The sequence below is a fragment of the Passer domesticus genome, chromosome 3, assembly GCF_036417665.1.
Source record: "Passer domesticus isolate bPasDom1 chromosome 3, bPasDom1.hap1, whole genome shotgun sequence".
In the NCBI taxonomy this organism is placed as follows: domain Eukaryota; kingdom Metazoa; phylum Chordata; class Aves; order Passeriformes; family Passeridae; genus Passer; species Passer domesticus.
In genome coordinates, this window is record NC_087476.1 from 102,724,884 (window position 1) to 102,752,550 (window position 27,667).

At 40.0% G+C, this 27,667-nt stretch overlaps 2 long non-coding RNA genes across 2 annotated transcripts in view; both read right to left on the reverse strand.

Annotated features, from left to right (window-relative positions):
• Positions 1 to 27,667, reverse strand: part of LOC135298217 (uncharacterized) — a 152,644-nt gene that overhangs the window by 115,037 nt on the left and 9,940 nt on the right. The gene's annotated exons all lie outside the window — the stretch shown is intronic.
• Positions 1,125 to 10,761, reverse strand: LOC135297324 (uncharacterized). Its single transcript, XR_010359350.1, has 3 exons — positions 10,378 to 10,761; positions 6,750 to 7,012; positions 1,125 to 1,997 (listed from the first exon to the last, which is right to left on the reverse strand). It is a non-coding gene; the product is annotated as an uncharacterized LOC135297324 (long non-coding RNA).

Below are 27,667 nucleotides of genomic sequence, written 5' to 3' on the forward strand. Positions count from 1 at the left end.
TCCAGATGGGATCTTCTAAAAGAAGTGCCCACCAAGCACACAGTGTCTCAAAGCCTGGCAACAGTCCATTGCCCTCCTACCTTTTCAAAAACTTTTTTTTTTGGCCAATACTGGTTTTAAAACAAAACCATGTAACTCTCTCAACCATAAAAATAGATCCCACGTTCAACGTGATTTGTAATCCTCCAAGTAGATCTGTCTTTAACTCCCACCCTCCAGAGAAAGCTAGATGGATGCAGTAGACTATGTAGGTAAGATTTAAGTTGGATTTAATTAAGGAAACTCTTAAATAACCAAGATCCATTCCCTTCCAATGTAAACATGAACTATGTCCTCTCATACAATAGCACTCGCAGCAGGGACTTCCTGTGGATGTTTTGTTAGCATTTTCACATGTCTGTGTGCCTGCCTGCGATAGTGCAGGCTGCTGCAATGGGGCAGGATCTCTTTGCTATAGGCAGAGTGCCCTGTGGCAGTCCCCACCCAGAGCAGCACATTATGGAGACTCCCAAGGGAGCAGAGCCAGTATGCCCTGTTGGACGGTCCCACCTAAGCAGGTTCACAGCTCTCTAAGGCCAGGAGGGAGTGTTATCATCACACACATGCATCACGTTTCTCCTTGTGCGTGCAAAGGAACATTTAAGCAAAACTGGAACAGGACAGTTCTAGAGGAAACAGATATCCTCATTCTTCAGTATTGAACAGAAATGTCAGGTTAGGACTTTGTTTTTCTGACAAAACAAGAGATGATTATCAGTGTTTACATCTCAGTCTATAACTTCCACACAGGTTTTCTCCATTTTTCTATGATGAGGGAATAAGCTGTCTGTTTATATCTAAACTGCTCCTCACTTTCGGGAACAGACTTCCTGAAATTTATGAAGGTCACTAACAAAAGCTCTCACTTTTTCATTCTCATTGAATATTTAAAAGATAATCACAAGAAAACACCCTTCCAATAGTCTAGAGCATTGTCTTGGTTTGGAAAGACAGGTGTCTGCTAAGGAAGGCAGGAGCTTCCCCTGAAATGGAAAAATGTAAACCCCCTCCCTCCGAATTGTTATATATTTGAAATTAAGGGGCTCTTGGGCAAAAATATGGGAGCAGGAATAACAGTTCTTTATTAGGGAAGAAAATAAAAAGATAAAATAAACAAAGTAGTAAACCAAAACAACATTGACAGAGTCAGAACACAACCTGACACCCTGTTGGTCAGGGTGCTGGTAGCAGTCCAATTGAAATTGTGGCTGCAGTCCTCCTGGAGTGTTAGGTGTGGTTCTGTTGGAGCAGAGATCCTGTAGAAAGGTGTAGTCTTCCTCTAAAGATCCAGCGGAAGAGGCAGCTGTTCCTCTGGGAAATCCAGTGGAGAAGAAGCCATGCTGGTGCTCCAGAATGTCAAGATTATATCCAGGTAGGAATGCTTGGCTCCTCCCTCTGGGCAGAGCATCTCCCAATGGGATGCTGTAGTTCTTATCAGTTGTGCAGTAACATTCCATAGCCTGTTATCAGCAGATGTCTCCCTCGAGGGAGGATTGGTTATGGAAGAGATAAGGAAAACTTCCCACTTAACAGAAGACAACTGCCATACAGATGGCAAATAGAATAGAATTTGCTTGGCAATCCAGGACAAGCATTAACTTACTGCAACAATCAACTCAAAATTAAAGTCCTAGAAACCAGAGATACATAAAGGCTACTGGATGGTCTCTAGACCTCCCAGGAGCTGTGACACATAAGATTATACTAATTTGTAAGAGAGGCATCATTTATGGGAAGACACAACCATAATATGAACAAGCAGACTGGGCAAAAACAACCATGGCACATGTCTGGGGATCTGTACTGCCAGAGAGCTGGTGGGTGAACTGAAGCGCTTTTGACTCCCCTGTCCTCTTCATCCTGTCCATAAACCCTTGTGTCAGCTCCAACAGATGCTTTGAAAAAGCTTCACTTCACGTAGAGAAGAAGTCATAGATGGGGGGCATCTCTTCTCTCCTCTATTTTTGGAGCAATGTGGGATAACAGAAAAGAGCATGAACTTCTGATGAGTACATCCTCATAGGAGGCTCTGTAACAGATTTATATAAATGTATATCTCCCAACCAATCTGGTCTTTGAGAGGACAATTTTCCATACCATGAAACACTGTAAGTACATATATGTGTGTATATACTCTCACACAGCTGCATTAAATCACATTTAGAGCATACCCAGACTGGTAGGGGAATTTTTCATCTATCAACAACAAACTCTGGTATTCTATCAGCAATGTATTTAAATAAATCATGTTTGAAGTTTGGTGCATGTCGCTGCCACACAACAGAGGATCCAGGGCTGACTCAGCTGCCAAGAGTGAAAGACTACTGCTTGTGGGTATAAAGGAGGAGGTTGATTAAAAATATTTGGATGTATGCAAGAAGGGCTAAATTCAGGGAAACATCTAAATCAATAGGCATCAGCTTTCAGCCTCTCTTGGGGAAGGCCAGAAATTACTCTCACCTGTAGGAAAGTAAATTCTGATGAACACTTGCAATATAATGATAAAACTTCAATTCACATAAATGGAAGTACCTGACTATAAAAAGTAATTGATTACGTACTATAAAAGAGAAAAGGCAATTACAGGCACAGAATACAGGAAAATTCTATTATATACAGGATGAAAATTGCTGTACTGTAAATAAGATAAACTCTCATTTATGTATTTATCTAGAGAAGCTCTGGTCTATGATGGCTACCTCAGAAAACCATTGTGCCCTGTGAAGTTGTTGAGTAAGTAAAATGGAATTTACATCCCAGTGAACCAATACAGTTTTATCAGTAAAAATTCTTTATTTCTTCCTTGGTTATATTATTATTTTTTCAAATTAAAAACCTGATCCTGCAAACATTATCTCTCCTGCCCACAAATCTACCGATGTTTAAACATTTCTAATTTGTGCTTGCTCTTAAATAGTCCAAGATCTTAGTACTTTGATCTGAACATGAGGATTCACAAAATAATTTGAGTAAAACAATTTTTAATCTTTGGGTGACTATCAAAAAATTTAATTTGGATTCCACATTTTTGGGAGGATCATTGGACATTGCAAATGATACTATGGACAATTCCTCCCTCCTTGAAACCTGTTAAATGGCAGACAGCAAAGTAAAGACCAGTGAATTACAGTCTGTCCTCCTGACCTTTAGGTTAAGCCAAGTCTGCTTTCCAGTACCATCAATGGAGCAGTCACAGTTTTATTGCCCACCTTCCAAAAGGTTGCTGAGCTCTAAAGCTGCACAATGTATTGTATTCAAAGGGCAAATCTGAACACATTAGACAGATTTCAAATGCACACCCTTACCGCTCACAGCAGACCTGATCCAATGCCCACTGAAGTCACTTGGTATGGTGTTCCCCTCTTCTAACCTTGCACAGTTAAAGCAAACATATCTACACCTCAGCCACATCTCTGTCTTTATAGCCAATGGAAGAAAATAAGTCCTTTAGGGAGTGTTTCATCCGAGCAGTTTTTGACTTCTACATGAGGATGGAATAAATTTCCCTCCTGGAGCTCCTCTATTTTTCCATCGATTATAAAGTGATCACAGCATGACTCAGATGACTTTATTAATATCTAAAGTTAGGTAAGAGTAGCTGGAACCTCTGGCTCATAAAGGTATTTGGTTTTGGCTTTTTTACTCCCTACGAGGTAGTGCCACGGTGCAAGTGTGAATCAGGACATGAAAGTTCTTAGTCTCTACAGTTGTATCTGTGATGAGGAAGACTTCAAAATATCCTGGAGAAGGAAAGGAGTCTCCAGTTACTTTCTGAGAAACCGTGAGTACCTTAGTGTACATCTTCATGGTTACACAGGTCTCTGGAGATGAACAGCAGGGTGTTTATTTACATGAATTCAAATGTATTCAATGCAAGCTCTGAGTTGCCCTATGCTATGTTAGAAAACACAGTGACCTTACTTTACACAGAAGGTACCTTGTATGGCCTCATGCAAGCCCCACACACAAGCTCCTCAGCCAGCACCTGTCACAGTGTTTGGGAAAATCTCAAGCAATTGCAGAGTTGTGCCCTAACCCTTGCCAGGGAGTGTCCAACTTGTCCCTGCATGTGGACATTTCTGTGATTTCCGTGCTCCCCAGTGGTACTGTCTGGCACACTGGATTGATGGGCAGCAGCCAGGATGAGTGTGGCCAGCACAGGGCAAAGAAGGGTACACAGCAATCACTCAGGGGCATGACCGCTTCGTGAACTTGTTCCAAAGACTGTGAGTGTATAAAAGTCACTCTGGTGTAAACTTGCAAAGTGTCTGTTCTGTATAAACAGCTTTCACCGCCCCTGCATTTTCTACTTGCTACATTTCATATGCAATTCTAAGTTGTCATCAGTGTATCAAATATAATTCAGAGACTGGGCACTGAAAGAGGCAGGTAAAAGCCTATTCCTTTTATTCTATGATTCTGCTTAAAGTAACTGAAAAAACATTAAATTATTTGAGAACAGAGTTAATAATCTTCTACTCTGTTCTGTGAATTTCCAGGAGACACTAAATACAAATTTAACACTGTAACATGAGGCATCCTTTCTCTTCCTTAATATTTTAAGAGTTAATTTAGTTTTCTACCAATTATTTGATTTATTATATTTATTATTGAAATGTACATATTATGAGAGAAGGATTCTAAGCCAGGAGTTTTGCCTGAGTAAACAGTACAAGTCTGTAGCTTCTGCAAATGAAAAGTTGGCTTGTTTTTTCACAGACATATGTAACATCATGAATGCAACAAAAACAGTTTTAGAAAAAGGAAATAATATGAAAAGGAAAAGAAAGTGATTGAATTTCCAGTGATGTACTTTCAGGCATTTGCATTAATACTTAATGCTTCCAGCTCTGCTCTCTCAAGAATCCATAAACAAGATAACTGGCTCTTTTATGAAAGAATAACATGGGTCTAAAAGATTATATAATGAGATGCAGCTTCTTTTGCAAAAATTACTGGAACCGTAATTGCTAACATAGTACCTGCCCTTAAGAAATGCACATATTTAAATGCATTAATTATAATGTGTTGACTGTATTATCTATGAAATTGATTTATTTTTATTCCTTCTGAAGATGCTAATCAGGTCCTGTGGCAGATTTGTTTGAGTGTACAATTCCCAAGCTTTTATGCTTTAATTTAAAATAAATTCTGAGGTGCAAATTTCATTCTGTTGTTTTCCTTTTTTCTTGTTACTATATTTCCTCCTGTGCTTCCCAATCCATTCTGGAGATGAACTTCCTATTTTTTTAAGTCCTGTTTAGACATTCTAGACACAAAATCTTCTCTAAGGAAACACAATGACAACAAACCTTAGATTAATTACTTTTATGATGGTAAGATTCTCAATTAATTACTCAAGTACACTGGTGAACAGGTTTGAATTTTAGCACTGATAATATGAATTTATTTTTTTTTTATACTTGGGAAAGCCATCTCTTGACCTAAAGCTTCATACAGCTCTGCACAGCATTGAGAGGTCAGCTCTGAACCCCAAGGACAGATTTATGTGAACACAAAGGCTTCGTTTCTGCATGTGTTTGCATTTGGTTTCTGCATTTTATAGCGGCAAAAAATATAAATTAAATAGAACATAATCTCTGGTTATTTTAGTCATTGTGTTGGATTGATCTATCTAAGATTTATCATTATTTTTTTCTGACCCAATGCATGGGAATGGCCTTACAGTCACGCCTGACACATGTAGACAGATCAGAAGGAATTCTGGTATCTGAACCACTAAGATACAGATTGGTGCTGTAAAATAGGAAAAAAACTAATTCATTTAGTCTGTAGCACTTATTGAAGCTATATTGTGATTTGGCTTCATTTCATTTCCTGACAATTGCCTTAGACTTACTCTGAATTCTGCACAAAATGTCAGCATCCAAGAGCACGCAGAAATAACAGAAATTTAATGCTTAGTAATGTTCATTTTAATTGTGTTAATTATCTGAAAAGAATTATTTAGGTTCATTCAATAACTTCCACATCTTTCCATTATCCTAAGAAATGGCCTTGAGAAGATAAATGTATCCTCAATCCCTTGGAGAAGACAGATGAAGAGTGAGATAGCTGGACTACAGGACTGAGCAACTGCCTTACATGAGTAATGCTGGACAAAGAGGCAGACTGGGACTTGTAACTCCATCTTAAATGTTGGAGACCCTGCTAAAGGGACGGCACTTTGGGAGATTTGCCACAGAAAGGGAAGTTTGCTTCTGTCTTTTCTCCACTCCCTGATGTTTTGTTTAACTCCTTTTTCTTCTTTCCCAAGGTGAAACAGGTCAGTTCAAAAATCTGAGTTCAGCACATGAGAGAACTGGTTAATAATGATCTTGCACCCTTCCCATTCATACAGATCAGGTCAGTGTTCTGAAATATTGACTTGAACAGGAACCTCAGTCTCATGGAAATGGAAACCTCAGGTTTCCATTTACAGTCCTGCAGCAGGTACTTACTTTTAGGTACAATTGTGAGGAGAATGCCTCTTCAGATGGATTTAGTTTCTGACAAAATCCTGTTACACATGTTTGAAAGAAAGTAGAGCCAGGCTGGGCCTCCTTTCCTTTCTGTCTTTTTTTTTTTTTCTTCTGTTTTATTAATTGTTAAGTTAAATGTGACTTTTGGTCAAGACAGACTAGGCCCACCTAAAAGAAGAAAAGTTGTCTTGGTCCCAGCACTGGCATGAGGCAACATCTTGGGCTTACCTTGGGCTTACCCTGTACCTTGTACCTCTTTCTGCAGAGCAGCATGGCCAAAATGGGATTGAACTCAATGGAATTATTCCAACTTCAGAGCCCCGTGTGTGGCAGTAATCCAGCTTTCCTCTGCATTTGATGTGGCCCTAGCAGACCACCCTGAGCAGCAGTGTGTACAGACAGGACTTTGTGTGGAAGCTCTCCACTAGCAGTGTATGCTCCCCCTCCGCCACAGCAGCACCAGCCTCTGATTCTGGGGTTGGTTTTGTTTACTGCAGAGAAAAGAGAAATAAAAAATCAAAAAAAGGCCAAACTTTTATCAGTGAATCACACTGAACTTGCATAGCTGAGGGAAAGGATGGGAGATGGCTGATGATTGTTAATTAAATTCAAGGTGCTCACTACTCAACAAAAGCACTGTAGGAATCCCAAAGGTGACTCTGTGGTATTTCCGATGGTTCTGCTGCTGTTGTTGCTCTCAGGAGTTTTTTCTCAAATCCTGAACTGAGATTTTTTTCTTCTAGAAATGAAAAAGAATTCCTGAGCTAATGTGTTATTGAAGCACTGCAAAACAATACATTCCCTTTACTTCCAGGGCATATTTTGTGTTCAAATAACAGTAACAAAAATAAAATTACTTTTATGCTATTCAGAAGAGGACTTTGTTAGGCAGCCAAGAATTTTCCCTCATTATTTCAGGCTGTCATTGAGCCTTACTTTCGTAATAATAATATTTTTATTACTTTGCATTAATAGGAAACACGAGCCAACACTGTCCAGATATAGCTGAGATGAGTGATCACATCTCCCAGGACTGCACACATAGCTCACAGCACCAGGGACTCCCTTGTCTTCCTCAGCACAGAGCACACCACTAGCACTGCAAAGAAATCCCACCAGCTCCTGGCATGGCTCAGCGGGAGAGTCCTCAGGGAAGCACACAGGAGCTCCCATCCCAGAAAAAAAATGAAGGGGATCTTCAAAGGAAGCCTCAGGGAAAAGGAACAGGTTTAAGAATATGAAGTATACAGATGTCACACGTGACAACAATCCCTTGAGAGATTTTGGGCATACCTGTAGTGATTTCCTCACTGAACCTCTATGTTTTTAGGATATCTTGTTCATTCAGACCCCTGTGTCCTCAGCTGGCATAGCCCTGTGTCCTTCTCTCTCTCATCACCTGTTACAAAGTCCCCATCTGTAGCTGGGTGTGCATGATTGCTCCAAAGGTTTCACACCCTTCCGCTGTAATCCCCTCCTGTTTTGGTCTGGCCATTATTTCAGCACCTGCTTACAGGAATATAACTGATGCCATTGGCTCTTCTAATGAGTTGAAGGATCTGGCAGGTTTCCTACTTTTTCTTCCCTTGGTCAGTCTATCAGATAAGAAGTTCATGACACTTTCCTGTCTCAGATCCCTATTTTTGAAGTACTACAGAACAAAGCATTCCTCAAGTTATTTCAGGAAGTTTCTGCAAGCTGAGAGCAGATTTTCTGCATTTTCTTTTTTATTATATCTAAACTAGGGATATACACACTCTGTGAATGTTTCCTTCTTTTAAGGAAATACAGGGTGGAGGGGGGTGTTTCTCTGATCTGACAACACTATGCTACATGCTTCATGACTGTACTCATATTCCTTCCACCCACACCACTGTGTTTATTGTCACTTACCCCACCCCCTGCACTCAACTCTATCAGACTCTACAGAAAGTAGTCCTTCATTTCTCTCAATAAGACAAAAATTCCTACAAATAGTTGGCCCAGGTTTTAAACTAGTTACAAACAGAGCCAGAACCAATTATCACTATATCCATTAAATAATCATTTTAGCAGTAGAAAATCAGGAGAAAACATGCTTTCTCTAGAAAACAAAATAGCCTATCCATCTGCAGTCCCTGTTCCAAAGCATGCCTACATCACCATTAGCTAAAGGAAACTACTACCTCACCATAGCCTCCATCTCTTCTCCAATAAAAATGTTAAAGGTATTTGAAAGCAGTAATGACCCCATGTGTGTAAGGTCTCTGATTTCTAATCTTTGGTATGCAGGGAGCACTTTATGCTCTTTGTCCCCTTGTAATATTATCCTGCTCTCTGAACACCCAGACTGAAGGTTGCATTTCTCGTGCTTCCACAAGATGAGTCACTCCCTATAACTACTCACTGCCACACCATCTACCAGTTCTCTCCATCTCACCCATTAAAATCAATTAAGCTGAATCAAATATTTTTCCTTAAAAGAGATTATAAAAATGCCCATTGCCCCACTAAAAGTAGGGACAACTGAGCTACTTGAAACAACTATTAACTTTTGGTATGGTTAATATCTTGTGGTTGCCTGATTTCTAGCCTCTTTCAAGAGTAAATAGTTCATACAGAAAGAGCCAACAAATTGTTGGGATGTTTTTACAGTAAGTATGAGATTCTGAGCTGACACAGATGTCCTGCTAACTAGCCAGAAAATATGAATGCCCTGACTAATGTAGTGCTATGCCAGTGAAAGAATCTGCCTCTACATCTAGTGCTTTGAAGATAATTTGAGACCAAAATCTATTCCCAACTGAAAGAACAAGCTGTGTTCAACCCAGAAATTACAAACAGCTATTCCTTCAGCTATTCCTTATAGGAAATAAGTACTTTGCCTTCTGGCTGAGTGCTGTTTGCTCAATACTCTGCTGTCTACCCAAATGGCAAAAATAGATATTTCAGTACCATCTGATACTTTTTCTAGGTTACATGCAAAGATGTAACTTTATCAGCAATTTGGTTTGTAGGTAGAAAAACTGTCTCCACGAAGGCTTCTATTAAATACCATCAAGCACAAAGATATTTGTCACAAGCACCTCAACTTCCTACAGATTTTATGAACCAAAACAGTGCATCTAAAATCTAATACTTTAGTCCTGGTTAGTATTCTCTTTCTTGTATTTTATCAGCGTATGTCCATTTCCACACAAAGTCCAAAAAACTCAGATTCTTATGCCCATCCTTTCCCCCAAATAGTTAGAAAGAAAGGATGCATTCTGCTCAATTTACTTCTTCTGTAGCCTGAGGACATGCTGAGACAGCTACTCTTGGCTACCCCTTGTTTCAGACAAGTACTTTGACATGAACCTCATGGCAACTTCAGAATTTACAGTAATCTGACATACAGATTATTAATTATAATTTCCACGGTTTATAATGCCTAGGGTTGGTAGGCTGTTAGACACCTTTGCCCACTAACTGGTTTAAAAAGCTCAGTGATTAACTGGCTTAAAAAGCACAGATATTAGGAACTTCCATAACAGTCAGACTATTCTGTAACTCTCACTACAGGGAAAATAAACTCTTCATTGTATCAGCACCATATATTTTCTCAACTGAACACACTGACTGAACATGTGATGTATACAATGTTTTTTCTGTCGATGCTTTAACAGTCAAAGACAGGGCAGGTCTTAGGGGGTCCTTTTTGTTCAAAAACTCTGGTTTTAACCAGAGTTTATGCTTTCTTCAAAGTTATGTTAAGATAACATCTTGCATTCAGTAAATAAGAAAATCCCACTCCATCTCCATCTTATCTTTACATTCTTTGTCACGCCTTGTGGCTGGAGTCCACTGTGTGCATGTGCTCTGATTCCTGCTCCCCCACCTTGCACCACTCAGCATGAAGAAAGGAGTGGCTGGAGGGAAGTCCACTTATCAGCTATTGTCAGAAGCTGGCAGTGACAGCAGGCAAGCTAACATCCCAGAAATCTGTTAAACAACTGAACTGCAAGAGAAGAAAGGAATCAAAATAAAATTAGGTTGCAGAGAGCGGAAGAGCAAAGACTGGTATTAAAAGTATATGGCCACTTTATTGGCACAAAAATAGATGTTGTAGGAGTGCCACATGTTTATATGCATACAAGTAATTAATTGATAAATTGGGATTGTTCAGTGTTCACAAACATTTCTTCAAAGTTTAACAAACTAAAAAGTCAAATAGTATGTACTGAAAATATTTTGTATTTTCTGTCTGTGTATTTCATGTCACTGTCTACTAGTATTTCTTTCAGGCATATGCACTGGCCTACAAATTACTCTAACTTCTATTAAAAATGTTATCATGAAACATTGACTCTCAGCAGTGTTTTAAAAGAATATGCAAATATACCTGTCTTCACTCTCCTGAATATTGAGCGACTAGCTGGCTAATCTTCCACTTCCTTAAAGTAAACTGAATGATACCTTTTAAAGGGAATTAAATTAAGTTTTCTGCTGAGAATTGAGGTGTTCAATAGTGGCAGAGCTAGGTATAGACGTCTTTCAAATAGTGTGAGAAGGAAGATACCACTCCCATAGAATTTCAGTGTTATGCTATTATTAAAAAAATCCCTTGCACAATTTTAAGCAGATTTAAGGTTCCCTAAAGGTGGGAAGTCACCACAAAGCAACTAAGAATCATGCAGTGAATCTCTGTTCCATGCCCCAGGGCACTAACTAAATTATTTGTCTTTGTGGCAGGAGAATGTGAGGACAATGGGAAGAGCTGAGCAGTCTCCTCCAGGAGGGGATGTTAAAGAGCAAGTTTGGCTGCACCCTAAGCAGTGAGAGTTTGTACATGCTGTTTCCCTGCAGGGAGGTGCAAGACACTGCCTGAGGGCCTTTTTGCAGCTTCTGACTTGTTTCCACCACCCTGATGTGTTGAGATGGGAAGGAGTAAACCATCAACCCCAGCCCTGGAGCAGGTCACAATATTTATAACCTCCATATATGCACACACTGACCCACCTCAATTCCTACTTTTGCTCTGCAGTGCAATGTGTCTTTGCCAGATAAAATAACATGAAACAAAGTCCCACAACTGCATATACATTTGTCTTTAAACAAGTCCAAACCTGTCTTCAACTTCTGACTCACCCTAACACACCTAAGCCATGGGGTAGTCCTTGCTTGGGGTGAGCTTTTGGCATCCTGGAGCTCAGCAAGGGGGAAACCCTATACACAAGCCTTGGGGGATCATTCCATGTACTGCTCCCTTGAAAGAAGCAGATGGAGTTGTTCCCACCACCACCTCATTCTGGCTTTACCTGTAGCTGGATATGTACAGCACTTTGCAGTCCCATCTGGTCAGCTTTAGCCAGAGGTTTCAGCTTGTTCTGCTTAGCTGAGGGGCACCACACACTGCAGCAAGGTGCTACAGAAGAAGAAAGAGATTTAGGAGGAGGCAGCAGAAGGTTGGCAGGACAGACCCAGTTCTTCCAGGGGCTCTGTGTTCAGCCAAGGGGAGCCCCATGCTCTTGGGGTGCAAACTCAGTTGCCTTCAGGACTTCATGACTACCTGGGACAATGCAGCCATTCTTCAGAGCCCACCTCCAGGAGCTGAGCAACTACAGGGCAGGATTCATCCCTCCATGATCAGGGATAAAGCAGCACATCTTGCAGTCGTTCCATTATTTTTTCTGTTAAGGATTTTTCTTAAATCCTTACACAGTGTCAGCCATGTAAACTTCATTGTAGCATCTCCTGTTAAATCATCATTGTTATGTTGGGAGGGACAACTAAACTCCAAATGGATTTTGAAGCACTTCATTTAGCTGAGAGTGGCTCACTGCAGTCCTAATGTATTAATTTCATATGCTGAGATTTATGTCAGAGTGACAAGATAAACAGTTTCAGAAAAACATTTTTCAGTAATTCATAAACAAAAACTCCAGCAACAGTCCAGCTGAGAAATCTTTTTCTCCTAAAAAGGTGTGATGCATCTAAAATATGTGTTGACCATCTATGCAATCTGTAGGTAAACAAAAAATCTGAGTATTTCATTATTCGCACTTGTCTATACTTGATATTAACATAACACAGGGTAAACGAGAACAGACAGTCAATTTGTTTTATACATAAACAATATTTGAAAATATAGATGCATTACCAGCAATTCTTAGCTTATTATTCTAAAAAGATTTTGTAAATCGCTCTCTTTAATATACTACCACAATTTTTATAAATTGCTCTATTAAGACAATTTATGGAGATTGTGTCATGCAGATTGTTAGTAAATTGGGTCTTTCTCATTTATTTCCATTTTTCTTTGTAAGGGCAAAATTCAGCAAAAATACAAGGATCAGATTCTTCTGTCTATTACACCAGACAGTGTCTGAGTTACTACAGTGGCCTCATTTTAAGAAAGTGAAACCTAGATCCTGATTTTCCATGTTCTAAATTCCATGAAAGAGAAAGAGATTATTCAAAATGTTTCTGCAGCTGAGATGAAATTAGTTTACCCATTTCTAACAGGATGCTCAAGTATTTTTTTGTGTGTGTGTCTTACCACAGTATTAGGCTAGACAGTAAATTCTAATTTCATTTAAAATAATGTGGTTTAATTGCCCATAGAATTATTATCATTTTACCAAGTTTTGAGCAAATTATCAATGCTAGGGGCGGGGGGTAGGGCGGGGAAGCACATGTAAGAAATTAGCAAAGTGTATAGAAAGGGGAAAAAAATGTTGAAATTATCCTCACTTTAGGCTGACTTCCAAAGGCTCTGTCAGAAATTCCCCTTGCACATAAACCTGAATGAAGCTTCTTTCATTAGACTTTTTTCTCTGTCATAAACAATATGGGCCACATTTTTGGAGACATGCATTCCAGAGGATACAGCATCACATTGCAAACAACTTAATCCCAAATATTTGGAAAATGTGGGGCTAGATCTTGAAAGCTTTCAAAGAACAAAAGGAATCCTATGGGGTTTTCAATAAGTATTGTGCAAAATCTTCAATATTCCATTCTAAGAACAATATCCTGGGATCTCCCAAGAAACACCACAAATTGCTTTAATGCTTACAGGACCTAAGGAGTAAGAATCATGGATAAACTGAAAGAATATGAAGGGGAGCCAGTCACCCCAAAGAGAAGGGGGATGATTCTACCTCTCTGATCTCCAAAGGCTCACAGAGGCAGCAACAGGCTTGACAGCAGAGGGAAATAAATGTCCCAATCCCTTCTCTCCCTAAGAATCATTTAATGAAGGAGAGGCACAGGAAGCCAATCTTGTCAGGAAAGCTTGATAAAGGTGCTGGAGGTTGGAGACACTGGGGAATGGAGTGTTACACAAGAAGACAGCACAGAAATGTTTCCAAAAGCACCCTGTCCTGCCAACAGCAGGACAAAGTAAGAAGCACCTGAGAGGTCAGAGAGGAGGCAACAGAGACAGGCACAGAGAGTAGCATGCATTAGACCAGGGGAGGTATAGAGGAAATGCATCTGATTGTTGGACTGGATTGTTATCCAGCCCTTGTTGGACAGGGATGAGGAACAATACACACTGGAGATACATTTAAGGATAACTAATGAGCAGAGCAGGACCAGGTAGGGCAGAAAAGTGAGACTGCTGCAAGGTGTGATTTTTCATCACACCAAGATATTTTGGCATGTTTTCACCATCCTGAGTGCCAAAGGCATAGTAATGAGCCTGAAGGCTTTAGGGTAGGAGCATCCTTTGTGATGTAAAGTTTCTGCAATTTTGCTCACCCACACCTCCTGCTTTTTGCCCCTTTTGCTGCTCTAGGGACAGAAATTGCTCCTTAAAATATGATTGTGTATTACTTAATATTGTCCTCAAACTCAGCATTAGTCTTACTTTAATGAGCATAATAATATAACATGTGTTCTTTCATCTGATGGAAAGCACTGGTAAGACAACTGGGTCCCTGAGTAAGAAGGAGAAACTTACTCTTATTATTATAGGAGCATTTTGTAGATAATTTTTTTCAATAAAATTTATAAAAGCTTAGAGAAAAAAAGTAAATACATCCTGATCAAGATGCAAATGTATTTTTTAAAGGAAAAAATATCAAATAAAAAACTCAAGAATTCAAATAGAAATTGACTTTTTAAATGTTTTATATTATTTTTTCCTTTAAATATACATTATAAAATTAGTGTTATGGTTTCATGACTTTAATAAATATTTCCAGGGAAATATATAAATGCAAATGTTATAAGAACCCATGTAACGAAGGTCCTTCAAGAACAGTCATGTCACTGTAATACAAGCATGAACTAAAGTTACGTAACCTCCGTCCATAGCCCCTGAGAAAAGAAACAAAAGTTTCATTATTTTCCTTTTGTCTTCTGACTTTAGCCAAGAATAATCAGATCACCAGTGGGTCATCAGGTAGCACTCTCCCAGTCCACTTTTCTCCCCTCTAATTTTCTCTTTAGACAGATTTACTACTGCAGACAAGAATGGCATGAATAGAATCATCATGAATACAGTAATAGAATGGTTTGGGTTGGAAAGAACATTAATGATCAAAAATTTGTAACCCCCTTGCCATGGTCAGGGACCATGATTCCACCAGGGACAACCTTCCACTAGATCAGGTTGCTCAAAGCCCCATCCAACTTGGCCTTGAACACTTCCAGGGTGGGGGCATCCACAGCTGCCCTGGACAACCTGTGCCAGGGCCTCACCACCCTCACAGTAAAGAGTTTCTTCTTAACACCTAATCTAAACCTTCCTTTTTTTCAGTTTGAAGTCATTCCCTTTTGTCCTGTAACTACATGCCCTTGTAAAATGCCCCCCTCTGACTTTTTCGTAGATCCCCTTCAGGTACTGAAAGGCTGCTGCAAGGATACCACCATCATATTTGTGTAAATGAATGTACAGCAGACTGCAGGTCTCTACAACCATCTGTGCTTTATACAAATATCCCATACATTCACATACTTGTAGGCATTTAATAATGAGCAAGCAATGAGGTGTTTGAAGGAGCAGGAGAGGGTGCATTTCAGAGAAGCCTTTGCCCTAATTCAAATCACTGTTATGTTTTCAGGGTGTGTGACTCATCTGATGAGCTTTTTCTTCCCTTCCCCATATAGGTAGAACAGCGAGCAAGAAATAAATGACAGGGTTTTAACACATGTTACTAGAGAGAAATAATTAGCAACTCTGAAGACTTAAGAAAGGGAAGTGCAACACTCAGCTTGCACTTGCAGGCGTATTTAAATTCTCTTGTTAAAATAAAAAAAAAACAGAATAAGGACTCTTGATCACAGCTTTTACTTCATTTTCATTGCCATTGATGTGACAATAATTTTAAATGGTCTCAATCCCAGAATTCTCCAAACACCACAAATAGATTGTTTTACACTGACACCAAGAAATTACTAAAAATTTCATAAATACACATTCCACCCAGAACACTAAAAAAAATATTATTTGGTAATGGATATAGCAGGAAAGATTTTGAAACAATGTTAGTGACTAGGATGCAAGTGTCTATGCTGACTTCAGATACATGTGCATGAAGTGAGAACCTGCCCCGTTACCGAACAATGAAGGATATAAGGAACCAGCTGAAATTCTCCCACTAGAAATCTGACTGCATAGTCACACCTGGTAAGAATCAATCCTCTCTTCACAGGGTCTGAACTTTAGCTAGTGAACTTTACCTGCTAAGAACCTACTTAGAAGAAAAGAACACTAAAATGTACCTAAGGTGAAGGATGAAAGAATAAAATGTGTAATTCTAAGAAAAGAGGCACCTAGGAGAGACCAATCCAGGCAATTCAAAGACAAAAAATGAGCAGGCACAGCACAGAGACAGTCATTACAGCAGGAAAGGGGTGAAGGTAAGTCTGGAGAGATAAGGATGCAGTAGAGGGTTAAGCAAAAGTAAGATAACCAGAGAGTAGCTGAAAACTACAAAGGAGGTCACAGATAATAGGTAGGAAGTCCCAAGACCTGCTTTTAGGGAAGATTAAACTCAGGTGGAATTGAATTTCTTTTCAGGCTGGGTGATGGAACTGTTCGCTCAGATGGCTGGGCAATAGGGTTAAGAAACCCCGGTATTTGCTCAGGGGTCAACTCCAGCTGAGACAGAAGTCTCTTGGAGCATATTTTTCCCATCCCTTCTCTCATGTATTTACTTTAGGAGCACATTTTAAGGGGGGTTTGTCTGCCCCAGGCTTTTGCTACAGCAGGGAGTTTTAAGCTGTTCAGATATGTCTGCATGTCAGGTGCTCTCTTTGCTCTAGTGAATTTGGAAATTTTACAAGAGCACACTGCAAATTTCACCCCTACAGAGGGTACATTATAATGGAGCCCTGCTTTTGCAAGTAGTTCTTAATTTAAATCATCCCATTTTCTCTGAGATTTTAAACTAAGAATTCTGTGGTTTTCTCACTGTTTTTCTCATTTTTGGATTCTTTTTCCCTCTTCATTGTAGCAAAGTCTGTCCCATTGTTCCAAAACTAATACAGTAATCTGAGAGGAAATGTTCTTATTTTTAAAAGGGGCAGGGATATGAGAAGGTAAAAATAAGTTTAGTAAATACTCCAGAACAACAGAAAGAATAATCAAGAGACAGGGTGAGGCAAGTACCATCATCCTATTTTTGCTCATTTTCAAAAGCAATTTTTGTAACCATCAAACCACATAGTAGAGCCTTCTTATTTTGTCTGTAATAACATTTTATACTCATGCTAATCTAAGTTAACCTAATTTCCAATTTCTATACAAATGTTTCTTGGGCTTGGGTAAGTGAGAAGATGATGATTCAGCCAGTGGGTCTCTCACTACTCTTCCTCACTGTCCTAGCACAGGGAGGGTTTCTAGCTATGCTCTTCATACTATTCCTGTCAGCAACACAAAACTCACCTCAGCTCCCTTTACCCAGATTTGCTTCCTGAGTGCCCTGAGCTAGGTGGCCTCTGATTTGGCGGAATCCAGCTTTTTGCCCACCTGTGGTCTCCGTTTTGTTGCTTTTTCTCCTTCCTACACAGGAGCCAGAAGCTTTATGCTTTCCTCCCTTCCAAGCACTCACAGCCTACTGGTTAGGATTTAATTAACCCCAGATCCTCTCTTCTGCTGTCTCTACCTTCTGAAGAAAAATCACCAACTCTTCTCAGTTGTCTCCATCTAATCTGTTGGTTCATTGTATTCCTGGATAGTTTCATAATTAAAACCCATCTTCCCCATTAGTTCCAACAGCATCCCCCCATTGAGTGATTCTGCAAAAATTAATCCTGCTCATTTGGGGGTCACTGGAGAAGTCCTGACCTGCTTTTGCTCTTGATGACTTCTCATCTCATTGATCCACTCTTCAATACAATCCCACTAACATTTGTACTGTTAGAACCAAGGGGATGCTAAATGGCTTAATAAATCTGAGAAGAAAGAAAATGTCTCTGCCCCACAGGAAAAGGTTTAAAACAAATTATAATTTTGATAACTGCAGGACTTCCAACTTTGTGTTTATATGTCAATAGCTGTTGTCAGAACAGAAAGAACTGGAAGAAAACAGCAGTAAACTATTATAAGCTATTTGCATAATGGACTTACTACTTGCAAATACTGATGAACAAGGTTCTCCTTGGCTAAGTTAGAGGGCAAAGGAAATTTTCCTTGTTTTAACATCAGCAGTTTCTGTTCCCTAGTCAGGCTGCCATTGTCTGGTCTCTCTACTTTTCATATCCCAAGTTTCCTTACTTTTTAATGACCAGAAAATGTTGGTTATAGCTCATTATCAAGGTGAATTCTCCCACAATTAGTTTTTCTAGACATACAAACACAGAAAAGATGTAAGTAATAATTTGCATTTCATTTCTCCACCTTCAGATGATTGACTAAGAAAATAATGCAACCCTCCACTGTGTTTCTGCAAACACACAAAAGCATCCATCATCTAATGAGAACACCCATCTAATTTAGATGCCTGGGCTTGAAGTGATCAATTACAAAAGAGGGACTGTATCTGTATATGAATGCCAAATATTGGTGGAAAACATATCAGGACATGTGGGCTAACAACATTCTGGAGAAGTTTTTAGATATTTACATAAACCTTCCAGATTCCATAAAATTCCCATGGGGTTATGCTACCTTACTGAGGTACCATAAATGATGAATGAGTGGCACGGCATCCCATCCATCAGAAGACAGGGAAGACAGGAAATGGGGAAGGTAGGAATAGTTTTGTCATATTAGATATGAACTCTGCCTGTTCTTCTGTTTGCCATTTCTCCACTCTCAGGCAGGACATCCCTGAAAAAAGAAGGCAGTGGCCCCTAACAAGTGTTTTCTTCATGAAAAACTGTCAAAGCCACTACTGGACCAGAGAACACTTTGTCATCTTTGAAGCTGCAAGTAAAAGTCCATTTTGTATAATTTCAAAAGTATCAGTTTTCAACTATTATGTTTTTATATGTTTTCTATGTCTGAACAGGGCTCAGACCAAAAGCAAAGCTGTCATGGTCAAGCATCACCTGAGTCAGAACTTCAAGCTGACAGATTTTCTGTGTCATGCAATAGCTCTGTGCTCCCAGCTGCAAATTATACATAATAATGAAAATCTCTGTTGCTTGCAGAGACTATCCACAAGGCAGAAGTGTCCAAAACATGGATAAAGACAGTCCCTGTGAGCAAGACAAAGAATAGCAATGTCAGTCTGGTCTATGAGGCACACACCTGAGCTACAAACCAAAAAAATAATCAAAAAAGAAGCTTCATTGGTCACAAAGGGATAAAGGCATTTCCTTCCCATTTGTAGGAAGTTTTCAGATATGGAGCTTTAAAGTGCTGGACAAGAAAAAAAATCCTTCCTGATTTACATCTCCTGAAATAGATTTAATTAGTTGTGGAGTATTACAAAATTCCTAGGAAGTAGCCACTTACTGATGTATTCACCAGGGAGTAATTTGAGGAACTGTTCTTCAGCCCTGTAGACATGCAAGATGAAAAAATAGACAGATCATTAGCCAACAATGAAATTAAAAAGAAAAATACAGTGACTGGAAAAAGCAATTATCACCTCCATTAAATTTTATCTGATTCACTATCAAGTGAGGCTGGACAAAGGGACAAAAATTGGTGTCCCAACACTTCCTTGCTGCTGCATCGAGGACAAGAGGAGATGAAATGCAGCCCCCTGCACAGAGGGTTAGATAGGATTTTGGCATATCAAATCACTCTCTCCCAGGATCACAAAATGCTCACAGGGAGCTGAAAAAATAAAGCAAGCACTGATGAATAATTCAGAGACAGGACCTGAATTTGGAGTCACTACTCAGACCTGAAGTGAGTAGCTGTTTTGCCTACAGAAGAGCCATTGGGATTTCTAAATAAAGTCATATTTTTCATAAGGTGTTGAAACAGTCAACAAGAATCCTCTTCTGCACCCCATGGGCAATCCTCCTGCAGGGCAGACCTCTGCTTCTGCAGACTCTTAGTAATTGCATGACTTGGTGAGTGGTCACAATGTCTTCCTGGACGCCAGTGGACCAGGTATCCATGGCAAGGTCTGTCTGAACCTTCTCTCAGTTCCAGGTGGTGAGTCATGTACCTGTCTGCACTTTAGGGACTTCCTTTCCTGAGATATTGCACAGTCATTCTCCCCTATTAAGGTAACAGCCTTATTAAGGCTACAGCTACTTTGCACAGAACAAGCTATTAAATTAACAAGAACCAGTAATTCTCGAGCTTATTCTCTCAGCTGTATCCAGGAATATTAGTAGATCATCATTCTCCAAGAATGCTGTCAAATTAGGATCTCCAAACTAAGAGAATAAGGTTTATTTTGAATACTTGTAATGTCTGTGATTAAATCTGTATATTTCTTATTTCTATTTGTCAGGCTTGCTCTGAAGAATAGGTCATATTTAATGTCCACCATATGGGAAACAGCCCACCAAACGAAACACTACTTGGGATAATTTCATGGGTATTCAGAAGAACACAAAATTAATTAATTTTCCTTCTGTTTCTCAAAAAGTACCTAGACAGAAGGAAGGCTTTATGAGATGCTAATTTTCTTTCTTTCCCAAAATATCACAGGAATAATTTTCTTCATATATTTTGCTATTTCAGATTCTTGTCCTGATCAGAAATGAAAAAATTCAAAGGATGAAGAAACGTGAAAGGTTAGCAAAACATATTTGAACCTCAAAAATGTTACATTTGCAGTTTTGGAGAAATCTAAATGTCATTTCATGCAAACAGATTTTCCCACAGCTCTCCTTAATTCTTAGAGAACATGATAACAAGGATACAGTCAAGAGATAAAACCAAGATTAATGAGACATAAGTGAGGCACTTAATAGCTGAACCTGTGGGATGATATGCACAGGAAAAAGATGAAATGGTCATGAAGCATGATTCAAGAGTGAACTTCACAAGAAAAAATATGTATCATAGGAAATATATTTGCATTTTAAGAGGAAAGAACTCAATAACCCAGCAGGGCATTTCCGTTTCTAATTATTTGCTCCTGTGATTCACTGACTGGATTCTGGGTTTTGTGAAAATGCTTCTGTATGCTGCATGAAAGAGACCAAAAATCATCCATTTTTATGCTAATGTAAAGGAGTTCAATCTCAATACAAGATCTGCCTTCACAGGCCCTTATAGAAATACAGCACCCAATTAAAAGCAGCCCAATACCTCTATTGACATGAAGCTCTACAGTAGCATGAACATTTGCAGTGTCCTACACCATCTTAGTCAACTCTTTTTAGGTAATTCATTGCTCAGGTGACAAATTTCTCAGCATTGGTCACTGGTGAACACAACCTGTATTTTCACATTTCCTCTCATCCAGGATCCTGGACCAGGAGCACAGAGCTAGGAAGTACCCGCGCTACAGAATATAAGAAAGAGGATACATTATTTGGAGTAGTTTTGACAACTAGTGTAAAACACTAAAAGATCTTAAATGTTCCTTTTGTAAAATATGGACTATTTGTCCCATTTGTCCTAACATTTTCCTTGGAGAATAATATATTCTTTAAATGCTGTGATTTTTTTCTTTAATGACCATGCTTAAGATTGTCTTTTCCCATTTTTTGTCACACTAAACCACCAATCATAATTTTTAAAGCATTTCTCTCAAAGGAATGACATTTTATTCACATTGATAGCACTCTGATATAAGGAGGGGAGCTGATAATAAGAAAAATGGGAAATTATCAAGATACCAATATTTTTCAAAGATATTCCTGAGAACAGACGAGTCTAGGTATTATATTAGCCTTAAAGTTGCTTTAATATAAAGTTTCTTAGTTCCAATGTAAGAAATAATTTATGAGAAACACAATCTCTATACCACAAGGTGCTACATTTCCATGGCAATTTTGGAAGGTGACTATACTTTCTGTGTGCATGATTCTTACTCTGTGAATAGTAGGTTGTTTTTGTTTGGGGTTTTTTTATTCAGGAAGATTCATTTGTTGAAGATTAATTAATAAGCTTCAAGCAGCCTCCTTTTGCCCTACTCATCTGTCATGTTGAGGACTTGACCCTGTCTGACAGCATGAATCAGTAATTGATAGTAGGACCTCTCATTGCACCTTGTAAATTAAACACATATACAGGTACCCAAAATTAGTTTCCTTCCTCAAAGCCAGGACCTTCTTGGACAGAAGGACAGGAGTACAATCCAAACCACTAAATTTTGGAAGGAAATTTGAGACAGGACAGGCAGCTATAAAAGAGACAGACGAAAGTGAGGTTTTTCCTTCCTCTAAGTTTTACTGACATAGTAAATTTTTATTAGAAGTAGGATCCATGACATTGTTAAAAGAGTTCAAAACCTGGCTGCCTTTCTATGCTTGGCTTTGACAGCACCAGGACAAGGGAAGTCGGAGGATGGCAGCACTGGACACTGGCTGTCATATGGAGTTCAAGTTCTTGGAATAGAGGACTATGGCTTTTCATGTATGTCATTCATGCTACAGTTATTAGAAAATAATTTGACGTATGAATAAATACAAGACTGAATCTAGGAAAGGCAAAAAATAGCATTATCAGAACAAAACAGGCCTCCAAAAGGTAGCTGCAGTCCCTAAACTCCATGCTGTGCTGCAGGGCATGCAAGTGGCCATTGCCACAACTGACCCCTTGCCCAGGGAATGGGGCAGCATCCAGCCTTGGAGCTGTGGCATCCCCAGGTCAACAGACAGCCCTACTCATCCTCTCCATCCTGCCTCTGGGAGCTGGGGAAGAGGCTGAGCCCTGTCCTTTCTGGCATCCCATACAGAAACCAGCCTGTAAGATGACTGTAGATGTGACTCACTCACCTCCTTTCCAGGACTTCCTGGGAAGACCAATAGGAAAATGTTTAATAAACCCTGTAGCACTGACCAGATTTGGGGAACACATATTTTACTATGCAAACATGGAGCAATGAGCCTTGCTAAGAATGCAAATACAGTGCAAGACATTATATGTGAAATGTTTGAGTCTCGGGAGTGTCAGAGATACTCAGGAGGAGTGTCACAGCTGTTAAACAGCCCTATGCCAAGTGCTCAGCACAATACTGCTCTGAGACATTGCACTCCTCAGAAGCCACCTGGGTGAAAGGCATCACCTGGGCATCCCTGGTGCTACTAAAGGCTTTGTGGTAAAAATGAACCTATCAGGACGCCTTCTTTGTTCTGACTTACTTCCAGACTGGGTTATTCAACTATGACCTGAGACATCAGCTGGATTATGTATTTATCCCTTCTCTGGATAGACTGGTACAGCACGTGACTATACGCCATTAAACAGCTGTTGGCTTTCCAGCAAAGCTGGCCATCATTCAGCCATGGATAAAATAATTATGTACAGCACTTCATCGTGTCTAGCCATCCCCAGACAGCTGCTCGAGTGGTAAAGAAACAGATTTCAGGGAATTTGCCCCCGGCCCCATTTCTGAGGTGTTGCATGACCATGACCAGCACTCTGCAGCACAAAGGGCTGTGCAGTAGGGCCTCTTTTTAACTCACAGATGGCGTGTGCAAAAGGCCCAAAATGAACTTCTCGTAATAGGGAATTTGGTGTAGTTTATAATGTCACTTTTTTTTAAATAAGGTATCCAATTCTCTAGAGCTGCTGTAGGAAATCCTAATAGGTACTTAATGATTTTCTTCATTTTATTGTTTAGGCTTGAAGTATAATAATGTTACTGTGCTACACGTGTTCTCCAGATAAAACTTTTTCTATTTATTATTTTCTGATTGCCTCTTGGACATTATGTACTTTTGCTTCAAATTCTTTCTCATTTGTAAACTGCAGTTGACAACAATTTATGAAGAACCATTTGAACCAAGAAGCATTTTTAATGAGTATATTTTGCAAAAGGCAGCAGAACCATGAATAACACTAATTAATAGCTGTATTTGATCTGGGGAGGAGGAAAAAGCCAATAGAACCTCCGATATTGATTTGTCCAATGATCTGCCTATTGTAGAATAGTAACCCTATGTGTTCTCCACAGTGTTCAATTTTCATTTCTTTTCATAGCATATGCAAGTACAACATCTGAACAGAAATAAGAATTGGGAAATTCTCTTTCTGACAGCATATAGTAAGTAACATGTCTACTCTGGCACTTGATCAGAAGCATCTTTAGTTTTAATATTGCTGAAAACCCCTTGATTGGAGAGACATGTTTTCATTTCTTGCCTATTTGTTCAATATCTATGAACTGACAGAGCAAAATAATTAAACTGGCCAGTTTAATTCTTAAAGAAGAAAACAAGCAAATATTGTTTAGTTCCTTAAAGCTTTGCCAGTTGTGTTCTTTCTTTCCAGCATTTGTCAAAAGCTTAAAATTTTCTTTCTCTCCCTGTTCCTTCAAGACCTTACTTAATGACCTAGTTTAATATGATCCTCATGAGTAAATGAGGATGCATGGAGAGCAGAGGAGGGCAGATTTCACAGTGAAGGCCAAACAAGCCCTGCCCAAATTCTGTACTTCCCACACTGCCACACAGAGCCTGTCATCCTGCAGGTGACTATCAGTTTGTTCAGCATCAGCCCAGGCTGCTCCAGTGTTGATACTGAATGCACTGTTTCCCTCACCCTTGAGCAGCCCTTCTAGCACAGCCCACCAAATTTGCTGCTCTAACTGCAAGACTTATTAGATCTTTTGTCTTGATGCCTGAGTTTCCTCTCTGAGCTTTCTGAGAGTATCTTATACTCCCCCTGCCCCTTCTTGCACTTCACATGAAACAACCACCTGTGTGACAGAATGTAACAAAAATTAAAATAGACTTCTTTAACAATACTGTTGGTCTGTAACATAATGTAATATACAACACAAAGATTATAGAGATGATTCTAAAATATGTCAAATAAAAGTTTAAAAATATACAGGGTTTGACTATATGTTTGGTATTAAAAAAAAAAAAAAAACAACAACAACACCGAGATGTGGAGAAATAATTGAAGCCATTAGAATGTTTCCAGGGCTGCAGAAAGTCACTCCATCTGTGACCATCCTAAGGGACTACTGTCACACTGAGAAGTAACACAAATAGAACACATTATCCTGTTGTGATTTTCTGGAGGCTATTTTTTATATGTAGGACACCTGGTAAGGGGGAATGACAGGGAAAATCCTTCAGACCTCAGGGCAGAGTAATCCAGCAGTGCCAGACCACCAGGACTGGATCTGGGTTACAACAGGAAGGAAGGAAGGAAGGAAGGAAGGAAGGAAGGAAGGAAGGAAGGAAGGAAGGAAGGAAGGAAGGAAGGAAGGAAGGAAGGAAGGAAGGAAGGAAGGAAGGAAGGAAGGAAGGAAGGAAGGAAGGAAGGAAGGAAGGAAGGAAGGAAGGAAGGAAGGAAGGAAGGAAGGAAGGAAGGAAGGAAGGAAGGAAGGAAGGAAGGAAGGAAGGAAGGAAGGAAGGAAGGAAGGAAGGAAGGAAGGAAGGAAGGAAGGAAGGAAGGAAGGAAGGAAGGAAGGAAGGAAGGAAGGAAGGAAGGAAGGAAGGAAGGAAGGAAGGAAGGAAGGAAGGAAGGAAGGAAGGAAGGAAGGAAGGAAGGAAGGAAGGAAGGAAGGAAGGAAGCTGCAGAGGGAAAGAGAGAGAAGTGAGGATTTGGTTTGCCACAGGACCACAAACCCTTTCATTGAGACAGCCTTGCTCCAGCTTTTTTCTGTAGGGATACTTCCTGATCAAGAGAAAGGAATGCCTAACTTACTGGTCACCAGCATTCTCTGCTTTGCAAACCAAATTAATAGCTTTTCCCAGGTATGCACATTTTAACACCAGTATGTGTTTGGATTTCCTCCAGGTTTGACATTTACTGTGAATTTCCAGGATTTATGTTCCGGAATTTTCTTTGTAAAGCAATATGAGATTTACAGATAGTCAAATGTCCCTCTACTAGAGGAGGCACTGTTGTTGCAATAACATAGTCCTCAAATGCAGAAATTTCATACGTGAGCCCATGATGGACCAGAATTTCTGATGGGACTTATAAAAACCATTAATTCTTAGTTACCTCAAGGGCCAAAACTCATTCAGCATACTGACAATAAACACATGGTGCAGCCTGATGAAATTTCTTCTAGTGGTCAAAGCCCAAAAGGCCATACCAGAAGGTTCTCTCTGCTGAACCCATGGTCAGGGGGAGGAGGCAGTGGCACCCCCAGAGTCAGATGCAAGCTCAGCAAGACACAGACTTCACCTGAGCTGCTGCATTCAGACTGTGTTTCTGTGGCAGATGTGCAACATATTCTTTGATCTCCATGTGATTATCTTCCGAGAATATTAGAGGTGTTTTGCTGAATGTTAACCTCCAGTTATTAAAGCCAGTGATGCTGCCTGCTCTGTGCATGATGACAGCACCACCACACTGTATAGATGATCTCATCTTTCAGGCACTTTGCCCATCCATCCCAACCACCTTGCAGACCACTGGGTCCCTGCAGCAAATCAGAATAAAGGGGAGGCTCACTGGCTGGCTCTTCCCCTACTTAGTGTCTGTTCTCTGAACATTTCAGAGTGTGTTGAAAGAGCAAAATTGGGCAACTGGGCTCCAGCTGGCTCTGCATTATTTTAAACAGGTATTATGGAGGCAGAGGAAGACCCATTTAGCCAGAGCCACACAGAAACGCAGTATTTCTTTTTAAATAAGCATAGACAATTTTAAAAGAAAAATACTATGATTGCTTCAGGACTGTTTTGGCTCTGATTAGAAACAGCTGAGCAAAGCCAAATGCTCAGCTGTTTCTGCAAAGAGATTAACACCTGTTGAAGATGGAGTAAAAATATGTGACAGAATTTTAGAGCAAATATCAAAAGATCATTATTGTAAAACTAACAGTAACATTGCATCCCCACCCTGTCACACTACATCATTCCTGGGAGGGAAAAAAGCACTTAACACAGCTATAGCACATAAGCAACACGTGCATGTATTTTCAGCTCTTCATCCACAGCTGGGAGAATGGCTTCTCAACCCTGTTATCCAAAGAAAATTTACAGATGGTATCAGGTCATCATGAAATAATATCTATCCAGGCATGCCATGCAGGCTCAAGGCAGACAGCTGTATTACGGCCTGTGTTGTTATAGTTCATTCTAGTGTCCCATTTCGGGCAGGAGGAGCTTTCTTAGTGTTCTACAGGGCCACTCTTGAGGTACAGACTGGGGAACGAGAAGCTGGAGAGCAGTCCATGGAAAGGGACCTGGGAGCCCTGGTCAATGGCAAGTTGAACCTGAGTCAGCAGTGCCCTGGCAGCCAGGAGGGCCAACCCTGTCCTGGGGGCATCAGGCACAGCATCACCAGCCAGGCAAGGGATTTTCCTGCTCTGCTCTGCACTGGGGCAGCCTCACCTCGAGTGCTGGGGACAGTTCTGGGTAACAAAATATAAAAAAAAAAAATTAAGCAATTAGAGAGCACCCAGTGGACAACAGAGATGGTGAAGGACCTTGAGGGGAAGCTGTGTGAGGAGCAGCTGAGGTCACTTGATTGTTCAGCTTGTAAAAGAGGGAGCTAAGGGGAGACCTCATTGCACCTCTCTCACAACAGGAGGGGCAGGCACTGATCTCTTCTCTGTGGTGACCAGTGACAGGACCCGAGGGAATGGCCTGGAGTTGTGGCAATGGACATTTAGGATCTTCACCCAGAGGGTGGTTGGGGCACTGGAACAGGCTTCCCAGGGTGTGGTCCTGAGCATAAGGCC